Here is a 16,573-nt window from a genome sequence, read left to right as displayed (position 1 = left end):
GTACTTTGAATAATTGAGGAGAACAATCACAAATAAGCTTGCAACGGTATTGGGAGGGGTCACGAGTTCAAACTTCAGACGATTTCTGTTAATCTGCTAAGGCGATATCAGTACGAAAATTTGTAAAAAAGAAGAGGCTAATGGCAACGATGAGGATGAATAATGATAATTATGATGAAATTGATGTGTGGCACTTAGAAAACAAAACTTCAAAGTGTATTGCACCAACAGCCACCCCCTCCCCAAATACAAGGCAGTCAACAGAGGTGTATATTTGTTGGTTTACGACTCTGAGGGCTTAAGTTAAAGTTACTATGTTTACCTATAGCTGTACATATTAAAAAAAAAAAGAAATGACCTGAGCAATAAAATATAACAATACCGATTCTGGCTTTTTGTCGGATGACGTAGTGGTAACGTTGTTGCAATCCCACACCCTGATGGCGTATAGACTTAAATGTTTTGCATAACATGAAATATTGTTAATGGGAATGTGTTGTTTCTAATGTTAAATATAGAAAGCAGATAACAGGAAAAAAGAAGAATAAGAAATGTTGCAGGTAGATACGGAGCCTCAGCCCGAACACATATATGATCAGACAGGATGTCAACAATGCATTCATAACTAACATGTGATTATTCAAAAATTGAAATAGTGCAGTGGGAAACAATCAACTAACTAACTCTCTAGGCTTTTTAAACCCGAAGAGAGCAAAATACAAGCACAAGCGTAAATAATTAAATAAGTTCGAATTTTTTGATCTAGGTATGGATGCAGACAGGTACTAAGTTTTGTGTGTGAACACAATTGATAATGGAAAATCCTCTTCAATATAATAGCATAGTGGTAATGTTGGTCTTGCCTCGTTCCTATCGATAACATAGTGGTTACACGAAAGAAAGAAATAAAAAAAAAAATAAAACACTGTCCCCTATTAAGAAATACTTCTCGAAATTATTCAACTACTTTTTTCTCTTCCTATCTTCGTAACTAAAAAAAATGTTTTGTCAAATGTTTGGATGACTATGAAAATATTGAAACATATGATGTAATAATAAAACGTTGTTGCATTGTAATCAAAGGAATTCGTTGAATATGTAGAATATGGTAGGATATATCTTAAAATGTTAGAAGCTTCCAAAAAAAAAAAACTCCTGTAGGATTTTCCGTGCAGCAGTGAGACACACTAACTAACTAACTAACTAACTCCCTAGCCTTTTTAAATCCGAAGGTTCAGCAACACAGGCCTTCTATTTGTCCCTATCTTGAGCAAGTTCTATATAATCTTTTCCATCCCTACCGATTTTCTTTAGGTCCATCTCAACGTTGTCCCCCCATCTTCGTCTTGGTCTTCCTACAGGTCTCTTAAGTAGGCTTAATTCAGGAAATGCATGTTACTTTTTTCTTCATAAACTTTTGTCTTCTTGTTTAATATCTAAGATACTAAATGTTAAAATATCCAATAACAGTAATTGTGCCTGTGGATGCGAAAACTTGATCCCTTGCATTGACATTGAGAGTATTTGAAAATAAGATTCTTAGGAAAATATTTTTAAAAGGGGATGAAGAAACAAGTGAATGGTGAAGGTTACATAATTTAGAAGTATATAATTTATGTTAGTTTCCAAGTATTATTAGATTGATGATTAAATCACAAATACTTAGGTGGGCACGAATGAGAAAGGAGATTTTACAGGAATCTTGTTGGGAAACCTGATGGTAAAGGACCAAAACGAAGATGGAGATGAATCTAAAAGAAATCTGTAAAAATTGGAATAGAATATACATAAATTTTGCTCAGGATAAGTACAAATTGAACTGTAACCACGAATTTTCAGAATCAAGAGTGCTAGAGAATTAATTAATTAATTAATATTTAATGTAATAAAGGTAGTAATATAGTATTCTTATTGAGAAGAGAATTTCTACAAAACTTATTTTTCCTCGTACGTTTACTAATAGCAGTTACATTTGACATGTTTGACTAATCGCGAATCAACGTACGGAAGCCGTTGGAAGCAGTTTGAAGACTGAAATAGCTATAGAAGGACACTTATTATAATGTTAATATTTTAGTATAATGCTTCTAGGAATTGCTTCTCGATAATGTTTGGTATTTAATTTAATCTGTTGTTAGATAAAATAATTATTAGAATTTAAGGATGGAAAATATGAACAGCGAATGAATGATACGTTTGACTAATCGTGAAGATGAATATCACAGTACGTTTTTATCGTTCTTCTATAAACGTTGAAACGTTTAAGAACGTATAACGTAACGTTTTCAATATTGAAGTCCAGCGTTAAAAAAATCTTAAATTTGCAAATATCTCGAAAATGGTAAGAGTTATCGAAAAAATATATCGAAAAACACCCCCATTCCGGTAGCGAAGCTACCCCCCCCTGTCGATTTTGGAGGTGGAGAATACGTGTACCAAGTTTTGGTGGTCCTGAGGTCAAGAGGTAAGAAGTTAGCCCACCCTCCAAAATTTTGATCACTCGTAACTTTTGAACAAATAGTCGTAGAAAGATCGGGTTTAGTGCGTTGGTCGAGTCTCGGTGTCCTCTGTCCTCCCATACCAAAATAAACATAGGTCGTCATGGAACCAAATTTGACCTCCATCTGTCGAAAATTTTCCAAGTCCAGCGTTAAATTGCAAAATGTCTCGAAAACAGTAAGAGATAACGCGAATATCCTTCCCGTTGACCCTCTTGTCGAGTTTGGTGATGCAGAGTACGTGTACCAAGTTTTCGGAGGTTCTTGGAGGTCAAGGGTGGGCCAATTGCCAAAAAATGTTTTTGATCACTCGTAACTTTCGAAAAAAATAATCATAGAGAGCTGGGATTTCTTGCGTTAGCGTCGTCTCGGTGTCCTCTGTCCTCTCATAACAAAATTTGCGTAGGTTGTCATGGAACCAAAAAAAAAATGTTCCGAAAATTTTCTAAGTCCACAGCGTTTAAAAAAATCTTAAATTGCAAATATCTCGAATTTTTGACAAACAGAGGTGTCCCATAGGATTTTTGAGAAAAAAAAAACACGTGAAACTCTACAGAGGTGTGGTTATCTATAACCGCAGCCGTTAGAGAACCTTTTTTTACTTTTTTTGGTTGGGCACCACGCACCCCTGGCGAGGTTATATAGGGGCCAGGGGATCCTAAAAAAAAAACAATTATTATTTGTTTGTTTGTTTGCGTCACACAATACGGAAATAATGAGAGGCACATCGTTTCCCCCGAGAGAGAGAGGTTTACAAAGGTCACGATATATAAATATTTTGGTCCCCGGGACTTGGAAAATTACGATAAGGTGCACTCATCCTTCAAAGGGTGAGAGGGTGAGAGAGTGAATTTCACTCATCACTGCTTTTCTACGCCGTGAAACATCGTCAGCGCAATAAATGAGGCGCGGAACGTGGAGAGAAAGTGAGTTTTTCAGGTTTTTGTGGTCGTTTGGTCAAGAAATCAGAATTGGCGTCAAAGGCATATTTGTGACACTACTTTCAATAATTAAAGCGAAGTGCTAAGTTAAAAGTAAGTGCTAAGTTACTTCAGGTCTACTTCCGGTTTACTTCCGGTCCACTTCCGGTCCACTTCCGGTCTACTTCCGGTCTACTTCCGGTCCACTTCCGGTCTACTTCCGGTTTACTTCCAGTCTACTTCCGGTTTACTTCCGGTCTACTTCCGGTCCACTTCCGGTCTACTTCCGGTTTACTTCCGGGTTACTTTCGGTCTACTTCCGGTCCACTTCCGGTCTACTTGACAGATACCTGTGGGTTACTGTGGTGTCTTCTGATTGGCTTACTGTTTCAGATGCAGTCTGCGCTTAGGCTACTTAAAGGGTTTTTGTATTACAAATCAGTTAATATTGTGAGAATAGTTGAAGAGTATAGAGGTGTTGTTCTAGTGTTTTTTAGTAGTCAGAGAAGGGGGTACGAGTAAATCCCCTCCTCTCCCCAAAATCTAACAATTTCATAGTGAGCTCTCTTACTGTAATTTAACTGAAAATCATGATTCTAGCTGATTTTACAAGTTTAAAAACTGAAAATTTGTTTTACGCAAGAGTTCAAATTCCAATTTTATTGTATAAGAATTCTTTTATAGTTGCAGAAGTTCAAAAAACACAGTTCTACTATTGCATTCCACAATATGTCTAAAAGTGTATCGAACTAGACGGGTCTAATAATTTCTTAAATGCAATTATTTTTCCAAAGAAACTTCTGCAACACAGAAATGTTGGCAAGAATTCTCATCTAACTTAGTTGTTGACAAAATCAATAGTTTTGCATTCCCCGAGTGTGCGTGCGTGTGTGTAGATGTGACGTCAACTTCTTAAGAATGTCACGTCAATAATACTAGCTTGGGAAGGTCGTGACATTTCCTTTTCTCTATAAAAAGAGATAGAGGATCATGTAACTTGCTTGACGTAGACAGGATGTCAACAATGCATTCATAACTAACATGTGATTATTCAAAAATTCAAATAGTGCAGTGGAAAACAACTAACTTAGTTTAAAAGTGTTTTTTTCTAGTAAATAGAATCTTATTAAATTTTGACTTGATTGTGAGTTTTGTGTTTTTCCCCGAGAAAATTTATATATAAATACCAAGAAACTTCTATTTAAATAACATCTTGTAAAAAATGACAACTTGTATAACTGACTTACCACTTGAACTGCTATACAAGATTTTTGAATACACAGTCGATGGAGGTGAGGATGTTGCGAGACTCGTTGAGTTAAGCAAAATAGTGCCTGAATTTTATCCACCGTGCGAGATGATTTTTATGGACAATCTTCGCAAAATAAGTGGTATTAAAAACGTTCAGAATCTAGATTCACTTTTTCGGGCTGCAAGCAAAAAATTGGCCGATAGAATGGACGAGCTTCATGAGGGGAGGGAAGGAAGGAGACGGTATACGGATGATTGGTATAAGTCAAATGCTGAAACAAACAGAATTATTACACAACTTATTGCTTTGACTGAGGCACGAACTTTTTTTCTAACCTGACATGATATATAAATAAAATAATATTACTAAAAAGGAGATAAACGGATTAACTTTTGCAAGCAACCAAATCTTATGAAATATTGATAAAAGATATGCTTTCTATTAAAAATGTAATTACTTATAAACATGGAATGCGTGATATTCTCGCTCTCTTCAAGAAGTCGAATCCTATTAAAACAAACAAAAAAAATATCAACACGGACGACAAACACGCATCACATGAAATAACAAACAACTTATTTTGTTTAGTTAAAAAATTCTAAATTTAATATCTAATGAAAACACATGATAACAACTTATTTGAACTAGTTTTCAAATTCAAATATTTAGGAGTAATATTAATAAATGAAAATTATATTAAAGAGGAAATAAATAAAAAGTAGATTTAATTCAGGAAATGCATGTTATTTCTCTCTAAGAAATTAAAAGTTAAAATATATAAAATAGTAATTCTGCTTGTAGTATTATATGGATGTGAAATTTGATCGAATATAAATTGCAAGTATTTGAAAATAAGTTTGTTAGAAAAATATTTGGATTTGAAAGGGATGAGAAGATAGGTTAGTGGAGAAGGTTACATAATTTAGAATTACATAATTTATGTCCAGATATTATTAGAATAATTAAATTAAAAAAGATTTAAGTTTACAGGTTATGTGGTATAAAGCCCGAATGGAAGAGGAAAGAGGAGTTTACATGATTCTTGTTGGGAGACCTGATGGTAAGAGGAGGCCAAGACGAAGATGGAAGGATAATATTGAGATAGACCTAAAGGAAATTGCTAGAGATGGTTAAGAATATATAGATGGATAGATGGAAGGCCTGTGTTGCTGCAGCTACGAACCTTTGGGTTTAAGAATACTAGAGAGTTAGTTAGTTATGAAATTACATGGTACTATAAAAAAAATACAATCCCTGGCATAGAATGAACTTTTTAAAAAATGAAATTTATTTCTTCATAATGAACTTTAACCTATAGCATTGTACAAAAAAGAGATTACTTGAAAAGTAAATATAATGCAATCGAAATAAAAGTATCAGAGGTGCAAATAAATTTAGAAAGGGGTGGCAACCTAAAATAAACTTGATGAAAAATGGCTGACTATTTTAAATAGATGGAAAAATTGCTTTAATGATTTTTTAAATATTCATGTAAGAGATAAATCAGAAATAAATGAAGCAAAACTTATAGTCCCAGAAACTAACTATATTGAATTTAAAAATGCTAAAAAGATAAATTATTCGTATTTGGAATACCTAAGAATCTTGTTAATATGTCTGACAAATGTACAATTTATGAAATGTTATAAAACAAAGATGCATCATATTTATTGCTCTTTAATTTTGTCTTAGAATATGCTGTTAGGAAGGTAAAAAAAAAAAACTAACAAAGTACTGTGACTCAACTGCAAATAATGTAAATACAATTAAGAATAATGCTAAAATATTTTTCAAAGTATCTAAGGAAGTTAGCACAGGCCGAAACTAAGTGATAATTACTCGATTTTTAAACTAGTTTCCAAATTCAAGTACTTAAGAGTAATACTAACAAATGAAAAGTAGGATTAATTCGGAAAAATGCATAGTAGACCTAGTGTCCGGGTACCAAGTCATCAATTGGGGCTCGTGGGGCTCGATCGCCTTAATGGATTTCTCTCGTAAGGCGCAGTGTTGCCAACTTCTTACCCGAAAAAATCACCAAGGTTGTGGCGCTTGTCGTAGCTTTTTATGATGTATATTTTGAGGGCAGAGTTGGCAATACTGTGGGTTTTTACTGTAGCTTTTTATGAGGGGGGGGGTTATTGCCCTCTGTTTACATCTGGCAACACTACCGTAGATTGACAGTGTTGTTAACCTACTGGGTTTTTTTCACTGTAAATTTTTATCAAAGGACCTGAGGGGCCTATGTATTTTTTTATGTCTGGCAATACTGTTGGGGGCCTAGTGTTGGCGACACTGTGGGTTTTTACTGTAGCTTTTTATGAGGGGGGTCTATTGTTTTTTTTTATATTTGGCAATTTTATTGGATGTTTTGTTTGAGGCTTGGGTTTTGCCAACCCATCCGAAGAAAATTCCACTATATGATCTTTCACTGGCTAAGCTAACCTACAAATAGGAATTGGCAACACTGACGAGTCTTGAATTATTATTTGAGGCTCGTCGGTGTTGCCTACCCACTCTACAAAAATTCTACTATATGATATTTTGAAACTTTTGAATGCAACTTATCGTAATTTTCCAACTGTGGGACCAAATGTTTATATATCGTGACTTTTGTAAACCTCTTTCGGGAACAATGTGTCGCACACACACACGTGCGCGCGCGTGCCTGTATTGTGACGCAAGCAAACAAAAAAAAAACTTTGCGTGTCATTACAAAAAAAAACTTTGACCGTATTCTTAAATAACTAACAAAGACAATGAATCTTTTTGGCTTCCGCAAACAGATCAACATGGAGACTGCACCACCAAATTCCAATAACCTCTTACCTTCCGTATTATCTAAACTCAATGGTTTACTGATTGATCATCTCAACAGCATTTGGACGAAACTGAATGACGATGTGGGCAAGATGTTTTATGTTTTTAATAACAATTTACATTTCTACGAAATTCCGATCGACGGGAAACTTCAAATCACCGTGAATCCGGAAAACGCAGGCGAAATCAAAATTTCTACCGGCAAGAATATTTTTCGAATCAAGCACGACAAGATGCTTTCTAACATTACGTACGATGTTTCTGCAGGAGATTATTTTTACATGGAACTTCTCGGAGATTACGACAAACTCATTCCTCTCTTCGTAGAATTACGAATCGTCTATCCTATTATAAATAACCGTTAACCAAAAATGCCTAACGACATTTTCGGCAACACCAAGCGTGTAGACCACGCAGAAGAGATTCTCATGTTGGACATTCGAGTTAAGAAGTTGAGGACCGATTTGATCGCTTTGCAGGAGACCTTAAACAAAAGTTTAGAGTCGGAAATCGCTACGCTCCAAACGCAATGTCTCGACCCCATTCTGAAAATCGATTCCGAACTGAAAACGCTCATAAAAAATTATGTCGACGTACCTTCTTACGACAGCGTTCAAAATATACAGTTGAGCGTGGATTCGCTTCAAAATGATTTGGCCAAATTACAGCAATTTCAATCGAAAAATGAAGATTTGGAAAAACTGAAACTCGAAATCGAAGAACGAACTTCCGCAATAGAAAAGAATTTCTCCGAACTTCAAACCGTGGTGAACGATATAGACGCAGAACGCTTGCACGTCGTCGTTTCCAAATTACAAGAAGAATTCACCAGCACGTTGGAAGAAATTAAATCCAAGTTGCAGACTTTGGAAGATACAATGACGAACCTACCATCGTCGGACGAACTGCAGGTCATCGGTAAAAGCGTCGCGAACATAAAAATTCAATTGGAGGCCTATCAAGATTTCGAACACATTCAAACCACCATCGCTACGCTTCAGGCGTCCTTGGAATTGATCAACGAAGAAATTAAAAATATTCACGCTGAAGCGAGAGCGTTGACGAGCATTCAAGACACGTTGAGCACGGTTCAGCAGAAGATCGAATATTTAGAAAATTTGAACGTCGAAACGAATCTCGCTCATTTTCATCACGTACTCGACAACATACAGGGTGACTTGGAATCGTTACGGACGAGCGTGCCTTCGAGCGAAGATTTGGAAAAATTGAAAACGGCGGTGACGGCACTATCCGAATCGAGCGACATCAAAAGTTCATTGAGCGATCTCGAGAGTAGGGTGGCCAATCTCCCCACCTCCAAAGAATTGCACGCTTTGAAAAGGAACATATCTCGAATGCTGAAACGACTAGAAACGGAAACGGCGAACGTGGAACAGATTCGAGACGAAATTAGTTCGCTGGTGTCGACGCTACCCACTTCGCAGAGCGTCGCCGATCTTCACACGCAGTTTACAGAGATGCGAAGCATCGTGAACGATCTTACCGAGAAGAGCTCGAAATTGAATCAAGTCGAGAACCTTCAGAATATTGTCGTCAACATCAGAGATCAAGTTGGAGTGTTGGAATCCACGCAGGAATCGACGCTGGCCTCTTTCGGTGCCAAGTTGCAAGAACTCAACGAAAACTACAAGCAGTTGAACGTGGAAGTGAAAATCAAACCGTCGTTTTCTGCCGTAACGGATACCATAGTCGAGCATTTGCTGCCCATCGAAAATAAACTCGGACAAGTTCACAGTAATCTGCTCGGTGTCGACACTAAATTCGCTAAACTGCATTCTCTGCAAGCCATCGAAATCAACAGCGTACCCAATCAACAGAGAATCTCCACGTTCGTCGAAGGTAACAAACTGTACATGTTGCATCCTTATCATCCGTACTACAAGTTTCTCCTCGATGGCACGATTCAGATAAACGAATTTTCGTACTGGTCTCACGGTAGAAAAGCTAGCGTTCCTACCATGACTTTGATATCGAATCGTGGTGTCCAGAAAGCAGGAAACATTCCTCTGGCACGTTGGAACGAAACGCGCAACATATATGAAATACACGAAGACGAAGATCTCACCGTTTTCGACGTGAGTGCCGGCGATAAGCTGATCATTCAAAACACGAGCGAAGTGCCACCCTCTTTGAATCCCATCACGCTTGTGCTTCTCTTGAAACGTAATCTCTAAAAAAATGTCTAGGCAAGCCATCGTCGAAGAATTGCATAAACCTGCACGCCGTAACTACGAACGTTTGGCTGTGGTAACCAAGGGCATCGACGACCACTGGCAAAGCGACCTCGTGGAGATGAGTAGCGGCAATTTGAAAAACATACATAAATGGAACAAGGGCAACAAGTACCTTCTCACCGTCATAGACACGTTTTCGAAATTCGCATGGGCTCTGCCTTTGAAAGCCAAAACGAGAACGTGCGTCACGGAAGCATTCAAGACAATTTTTCGCGAAAGCGGCGGCAGACGACCACGGTTTCTGCAAACAGACAAGGGTAAAGAATTTTACAACGCCGTATTCCAAAAGTTTATTCAAAAACACAAGATTCGACATTATTCGACTTTCAGTCACATCAAAGCCAGCATCGTGGAAAGATTCAATCGAACCTTGAAAACACACATGTGGAAACGATTCACGCTTCGGGGAAATTACAAATGGGTCGACATCCTGCTGGAACTCGTCGACACCTATAATGATACGGTACACAGAACGATAGGCATGAAGCCAGTTGACGTTACGAAATCCGACGAGCAGCGTTTAATTTCTACCTTTTACTGTCCAAAGTACACACCCACGACAAAAAAAGCTAAATACAAAATTGGAGACCAGGTGAGGATCAGCAAATTCAAACGCACCTTCGAGAAGGGATTCACAAAAAATTGGAGCACGGAACTTTTTACCGTGGTTCGAGTTCTACCCGGAAACCGACACACGTATATAATAAAAGATAGTAGCGGCGAGATTTTGAAAGGAAGATTTTACGAAGAGGAACTCTCTAAAACGAAACACCCGGACACGTACCTCATTGAGAAAGTATTGCGTAGGAAAGGTGACAAACTGTTTGTCAAATGGCTGGGACTTCCGGAAAAGAGTTGGATCGACGCGAACGAAGTGATCTTGTGAGTACGTGGAACGTGGTGAAGCGTCTACCGGATCCGGAAAGTCAAACGAGAAAAAAAAAGAACGGCAAGTTGCTTCCCGACAGCATCCGCTGTCTGATCGTAGGTCCATCGGGGTGTGGGAAAACGACACTGCTCGTGGACAATTTTCTCCTCGCACCGAATTGGTTAGATTGGAAGAACAGGCACCTGTACGTGTTCTCGAAAAGTTTGGAGCAATCCAAATACCAGCAACTGATGAAACTGTACGATGGTCTGGACATTGCAACGTTCGCCTCGGAAATAAAACCACTCGACGATTGTCGTGAAAATTCAGTCGTTGTGTTCGACGACGCCATCCTGGAAAATCAAAATGAAATTCGCAACTTTTTCACGCAAGGTCGTCACAAAGGAATGGATTGTTTTTACCTAGCTCAAACGTTTTCCAAAATTCCAAAACAGTTAGTGCGCGACAACGCTAATTTTATATGTTTGTTTCGTCAAGATCACACCAACCTCAAGCACGCGTACGATGACTACGTAGGCGGAGACATGAACTACAATCAATTTTCGGAAGGCTGCTGCTCTACTTGCTGGAACGGTGACGATTTCGGATTCGCGACGATCGACATGACGAGGAAACCCAACGACGGAAAATACAGAAACAAAATCAACGACTTTCTAAACGTTGCAACGTTGTGAGAAACGATGTATATAAATAAACGTTATGACGAAACGAAAAATCGAGGACGAAAATCTCAAGCTTCGCGATTACCTCGCGAAACGCTTCAAAGGTTGGAAATCCGAGAATCGCGGATTCTACGAAGAGAAGAAACGTCAGGATCAACCTGTGATCGATGCCATCAGCGGTCTAGGTAAAGAAATTAAAAATGTCACGGAACAAAATAAAAATTTGATTAATGAACTCGTACCGCTCGCAGCTAAAAGTTACGCCGTACCCACGCCTATTTCGAGCATTCCTTCGACGCCGTTCGAACTGAAGGATGCACCGGCACGACGTCGAGCCATAGGCAGCACGTCGTCGTCTTCGGATAAAATCGAGTTGGGACCTTTGGCACGAGACTACCTGAGCACGGGGAAATTCGACAAGGATGAAGTGTTCGGATTGTATCCCAGCATGGAAACCAGCGAAGGCGGCGGTGTGGTGTGGAAGATTGGGAAATCGAAGGTGACCTTCGAAGGCAACGACATTAAAGTCAATTTAGGCGACAAGGATAGTTGGAACAGGTATCCGGGTACGGTGGGACTGTGGGAACTCGTCGCCAAAAAGCAGCCGAAAGATTACACCGACGAAGATTACCAAAGTTACAAGGAAATTCTGATCATGACGGATGCCTTGTACCAGAACAACGACGCCTCGCAGAATAGGGTGAAATCGAGCAGCGGCGAGAAGTACAGGAATCTCATCAAACCGATTTGGAACCAGGTCAAAACAGGCAGCGGCGTCAAACGCTACAACACGTTACCCAAAGAATTCGTTTGGGTGGACGACGTTAGGAAACTCGTGGACCGATTGTTGGTGATAGCCGGCGAAGAGAATGCAGGTAACCGTAATTTCTACAACGAGAAGGTTGGCATCGTGGACATGATCAGCACGAAACTTTCCAACTTCATCGTGAACGACGACAAGGGCATAGGTTACCTGATCAAAATCATCAACACGCTGCCTCCGAAATTTTGGAACGTGGCCGAAGGAAAGGGACTCGTGAACGACATCATCAACAAGTTACCTTTCGAGATGCATCTACCTGGCTACCAGTACTGCGGACCGGGCACCAAACTCGAGAAAAGATTGGGGAGAGGAGACAAGGGTGTGAATCCGTTGGACGCGGCATGCAAAGATCACGACATAGCCTACAACACCACGCAGACGGATCTGGACGCACGTCACGAAGCAGACAAAAAATTGGAACATGCAGCTTTCGAAAGGTTCGTGAGCAGAGACGCATCGCTGGGTGAACGGGTCGCCGCACTGGGTACCACCATCGCCATGAACACGAAACAAAAATTGGGGTGGGGTATATAAATAACATACCGTAAAAAAAAACTTGATATATAAATAACACACATCGTAAAAAAAATAATTTTTGGTATATATAAATAACACACATAGTGAAAAACAATTAAATTTCTCTCTAACACTCTGAAATTTTTTTGATATGACGACTGAAAAAATGAGCGATCTCCAAGTATTAAAACAAATGCTAAATTTGTCAGTCGAGTATGTAAAAATTCAGGAATTGGAAATCGACAAACCTTACACGATAACTTCCGGTTCAATCGTTTCTACCCAGTATGGTCCCAAGGTACGCCTGTTGCTCAACGCACAATACAGTCTATTTTTACCAGATCGATACGCTAACATGTTATCCGACGAGAAGCTAAACTAACTAACGAAGTACTGTGACTCAACTGCAGATGATGTAAATACAATTAAGAATAATGCTAAAATATTTTTTAAAGCAAGTAAGAAAGTTAGCAAAGAGAGAAGTACAGGTCGAAACTAACTTGTTTAATCTAGTTTTTAAATTTAAGGAATACTTACAAATGAAAATGATATTAAATAAGAAATGAAAAAAGTAAGCTTAATGCATGTTATTTTTCTCTGTCTTCTTGTTTAATATCTAAGATACTAAATGTTAAAATATACAATAACAGTAATTGTGTCTGTGGATGCGATAACTTGATCTCTTGCACGAATGAGAAAGGAATAAAGGAGAATTTACAGGAATCTTGTTGGGAAACCTGATGGTAAAGGACCAAAACGAAGATGGAGATGGACCTAAAAGAAATCTGTAAAGATTGGAATAGAATATATATAAATTTTGCTCAGGATAAGTACAAATTGAACTGTAACCATGAATTTTCAGAATCAAGAGGGCTAGAGAATTAATTAATTAATTAATATTTAATTTTTATTTTTATTTCTATTGAGAAGAGAAGAGAAGAGAAGAGAATTTCTACAAAACTTATTTTTCCTCATATGTTTACTAATAGCAGTTACATTTGACATGTTTGACTAATCGCGAATCAACGTACGTTGAAACGTTTATATAGGAACATTGAACAGTACGTTTTGTCGTTCTTATATAAACGTTGAAACGTTTAAGAACGTATAAGAACGTTTACCGAAACGTTTTAACGTTAATATTAATATAATATATACCACATAACCTGTCCACTTAAATCTTCTTTATTTAATTATTCTAATAATATCTGGACATAAATATAAATTATGTAATTCTAAATTATGTAACCTTCTCCACTAACCTATCTTCTGTTCCCTTTCAAATCCAAATATTTTCCTAACAAACTTATTTTCAAATACTTTCAATTTATATTCGACCAAATTTCACATCCATATAATACTAAAAGCAGAATTACTATTTTGTATATTTTAACTTTTAATTTCTTAGAGAGAAATAACATGCATTTCCTGAATTAAGTCTACTTTTTATTTTATTTCCTCTTTAATATAATTTTCATTTGTTAATATTACTCCTAAATATTTGAATTTGAAAACTAGTTCAAATAAGTTGTTATCATGTGTTTTCATTAGATATTAAATTTAGAATTTTTTAACTAAACAAAATAAGTTGTTTGTTATTTCATGTGATGCGTGTTTGTCGTCCGTGTTGATATTTTTTTTGTTTGTTTTAATAGGATTCGACTTCTTGAAGAGAGAAAAGAGGGGTTACATTTTTCGAGAATATCACGCATTCCATGTTTATAAGTAATTACATTTTTAATAGAAAGCATATCTTTTATCAATATTTCATAAGATTTGGTTGCTTGCAAAAGTTAATCCGTTTATCTCCTTTTTAGTAATAGTATTTTATTTATATATCATGTCAGGTTAGAAAAAAAGTTCGTGCCTCAGTCAAAGCAATAAGTTGTGTAATAATTCTGTTTGTTTCAGCATTTGACTTATACCAATCATCCGTATACCGTCTCCTTCCTTCCCTCCCCTCATGAAGCTCGTCCATTCTATCGGCCAATTTTTTGCTTGCAGCTCGAAAAAGAGAATCAGGATTCTGTAAGTTTTTCATACCGCTTATTTTGCGTAGATTATCCATAAAAATCATCTTACACGGTGGATAAAATTCAGGCACTATTTTGCTTAACTCAACGAGTCTCGCAACATCCTCACCTCCATCGACTGTGTATTCAAAAATCTTGTATAGCAGTTCAAGTGGTAAGTCAGTTATACAAGTTGTCATTTTTTACAAGATGTTATTTAAATAGAAGTTTCTTGGTATTTATATATAAATTTTCTCGGGGAAAAACACAAAACTCACAATCAAGTCAAAATTTAATAAGATTCTATTTACTAGAAAAAAACACTTTTAAACTAAGTTAGTTGTTTTCCACTGCACTATTTGAATTTTTGAATAATCACATGTTAGTTATGAATGCATTGTTGACATCCTGTCTACGTCAAGCAAGTTACATGATCCTCTATCTCTTTTTTATAGAGAAAAATAAATGTCACGACCTTCCCAAGCTAGTATTATTGACGTGACATTCTTAAGAAGTTGACGTCACATCTACACACACGCACGCACACTCGGGGAATGCAAAACTATTGATTTTGTCAACAACTAAGTTAGATGAGAATTCTTGCCAACATTTCTGTGTTGCAGAAGTTTCTTTGGAAAAATAATTGCATTTAAGAAATTATTAGACCCGTCTAGTTCGATATACTTTTAGACATATTGTGGAATGCAATAGTAGAACTGTGTTTTTTGAACTTCTGCAACTATAAAAAAATTCTTATACAATAAAATTGGAATTTAAACTCTTGCGTAAAACAAATTTTCAGTTTTTAAACTTGTAAAATCAGCTAAAATCATGATTTTCAGTTAAATTACAGTAAGAGAGCTCACTATGAAATTGTTAGATTTTGGGGAGAGGAGGGTATTTACTCGTACCCCCTTCTCTGACTACTAAAAAACACTAGAACAACACCTCTATACTCTTCAACTATTCTCACAATATTAACTGATTTGTAATACAAAAACCCTTTAAGTAGCCTAAGCGCAGACCGCATCTGAAACAGTAAGCCAATCAGAAGACACCACAGTAACCCACAAGTGTCTGTCAAATAAGCCGTAAGTAGACCGGAAGTGGACCGGAAGTAGACCGGAAGTAGACCGGAAATAGACCGGAAGTGGACCGGAAGTGGACCGGAAGTGGACCGGAAGTAAACCGGAAGTAGACCGGAAGTAACTTAGCACTTACTTTTAACTTAGCACTTCGCTTTAATTATTGAAAAATAAAATTTTAGCAAAAGTTATAGAGGGATTTTCAAAAATTAGCAATTTTGCACTATGAAAATTGGAATTTGAGCTTTGACTTTTTTTTTGCGCTTGTATTGTGTCACTTTTGTAACAGTCAAAGTTCGATTTTGAGTATATTACTGTATAGGTGTACACAATAAAAGTAAACCAAAATTTCGGGGGTGGACCAAAACGTACCGTTTACCCTACCGTTTAGTAATATTACTAAAACGTTTATCGAAATATTACTAAAACGTTTATCGAAACGTTAAAACGTTACCAAAACGTTTACCGAAACGTTGAAACGTTTATATAGGAACGATGGAACATATTATCATCCTCATCCTCACAATTAGTAAGTAAGTGCTATTAGTAAACTTACGAGGAAAAAAAAAGTTTTGTAGGAATTCCCTTGTCAATATGAATACCATGTTGCTGCCTTTTAGTTTCTGAAATATGTTAAATTATATTACATTGAATATCAATTAACTAACTAACTCTCTAGCCTTCTTAAATCCGAAAATTCATAGCTGCAGTTTTCCATTTGTCCTTATCCTGAGCAAGATTTATATATTACATTCCATCTTTACCGATTTCTTTTTAGGTCCGCCTCCATCTTCGTTTTGGTCTCTTACCATCAGGTTTTCCCCAACAAAACTCCTGTAAA

This window comes from Lepisma saccharinum, chromosome 2 (assembly GCF_977018435.1).
Source record: "Lepisma saccharinum chromosome 2, izLepSacc3.1, whole genome shotgun sequence".
Classification (NCBI taxonomy): domain Eukaryota; kingdom Metazoa; phylum Arthropoda; class Insecta; order Zygentoma; family Lepismatidae; genus Lepisma; species Lepisma saccharinum.
The sequence above is the reverse complement of the archived record's forward strand: the minus strand, read 5'-3'. Positions refer to the sequence as shown.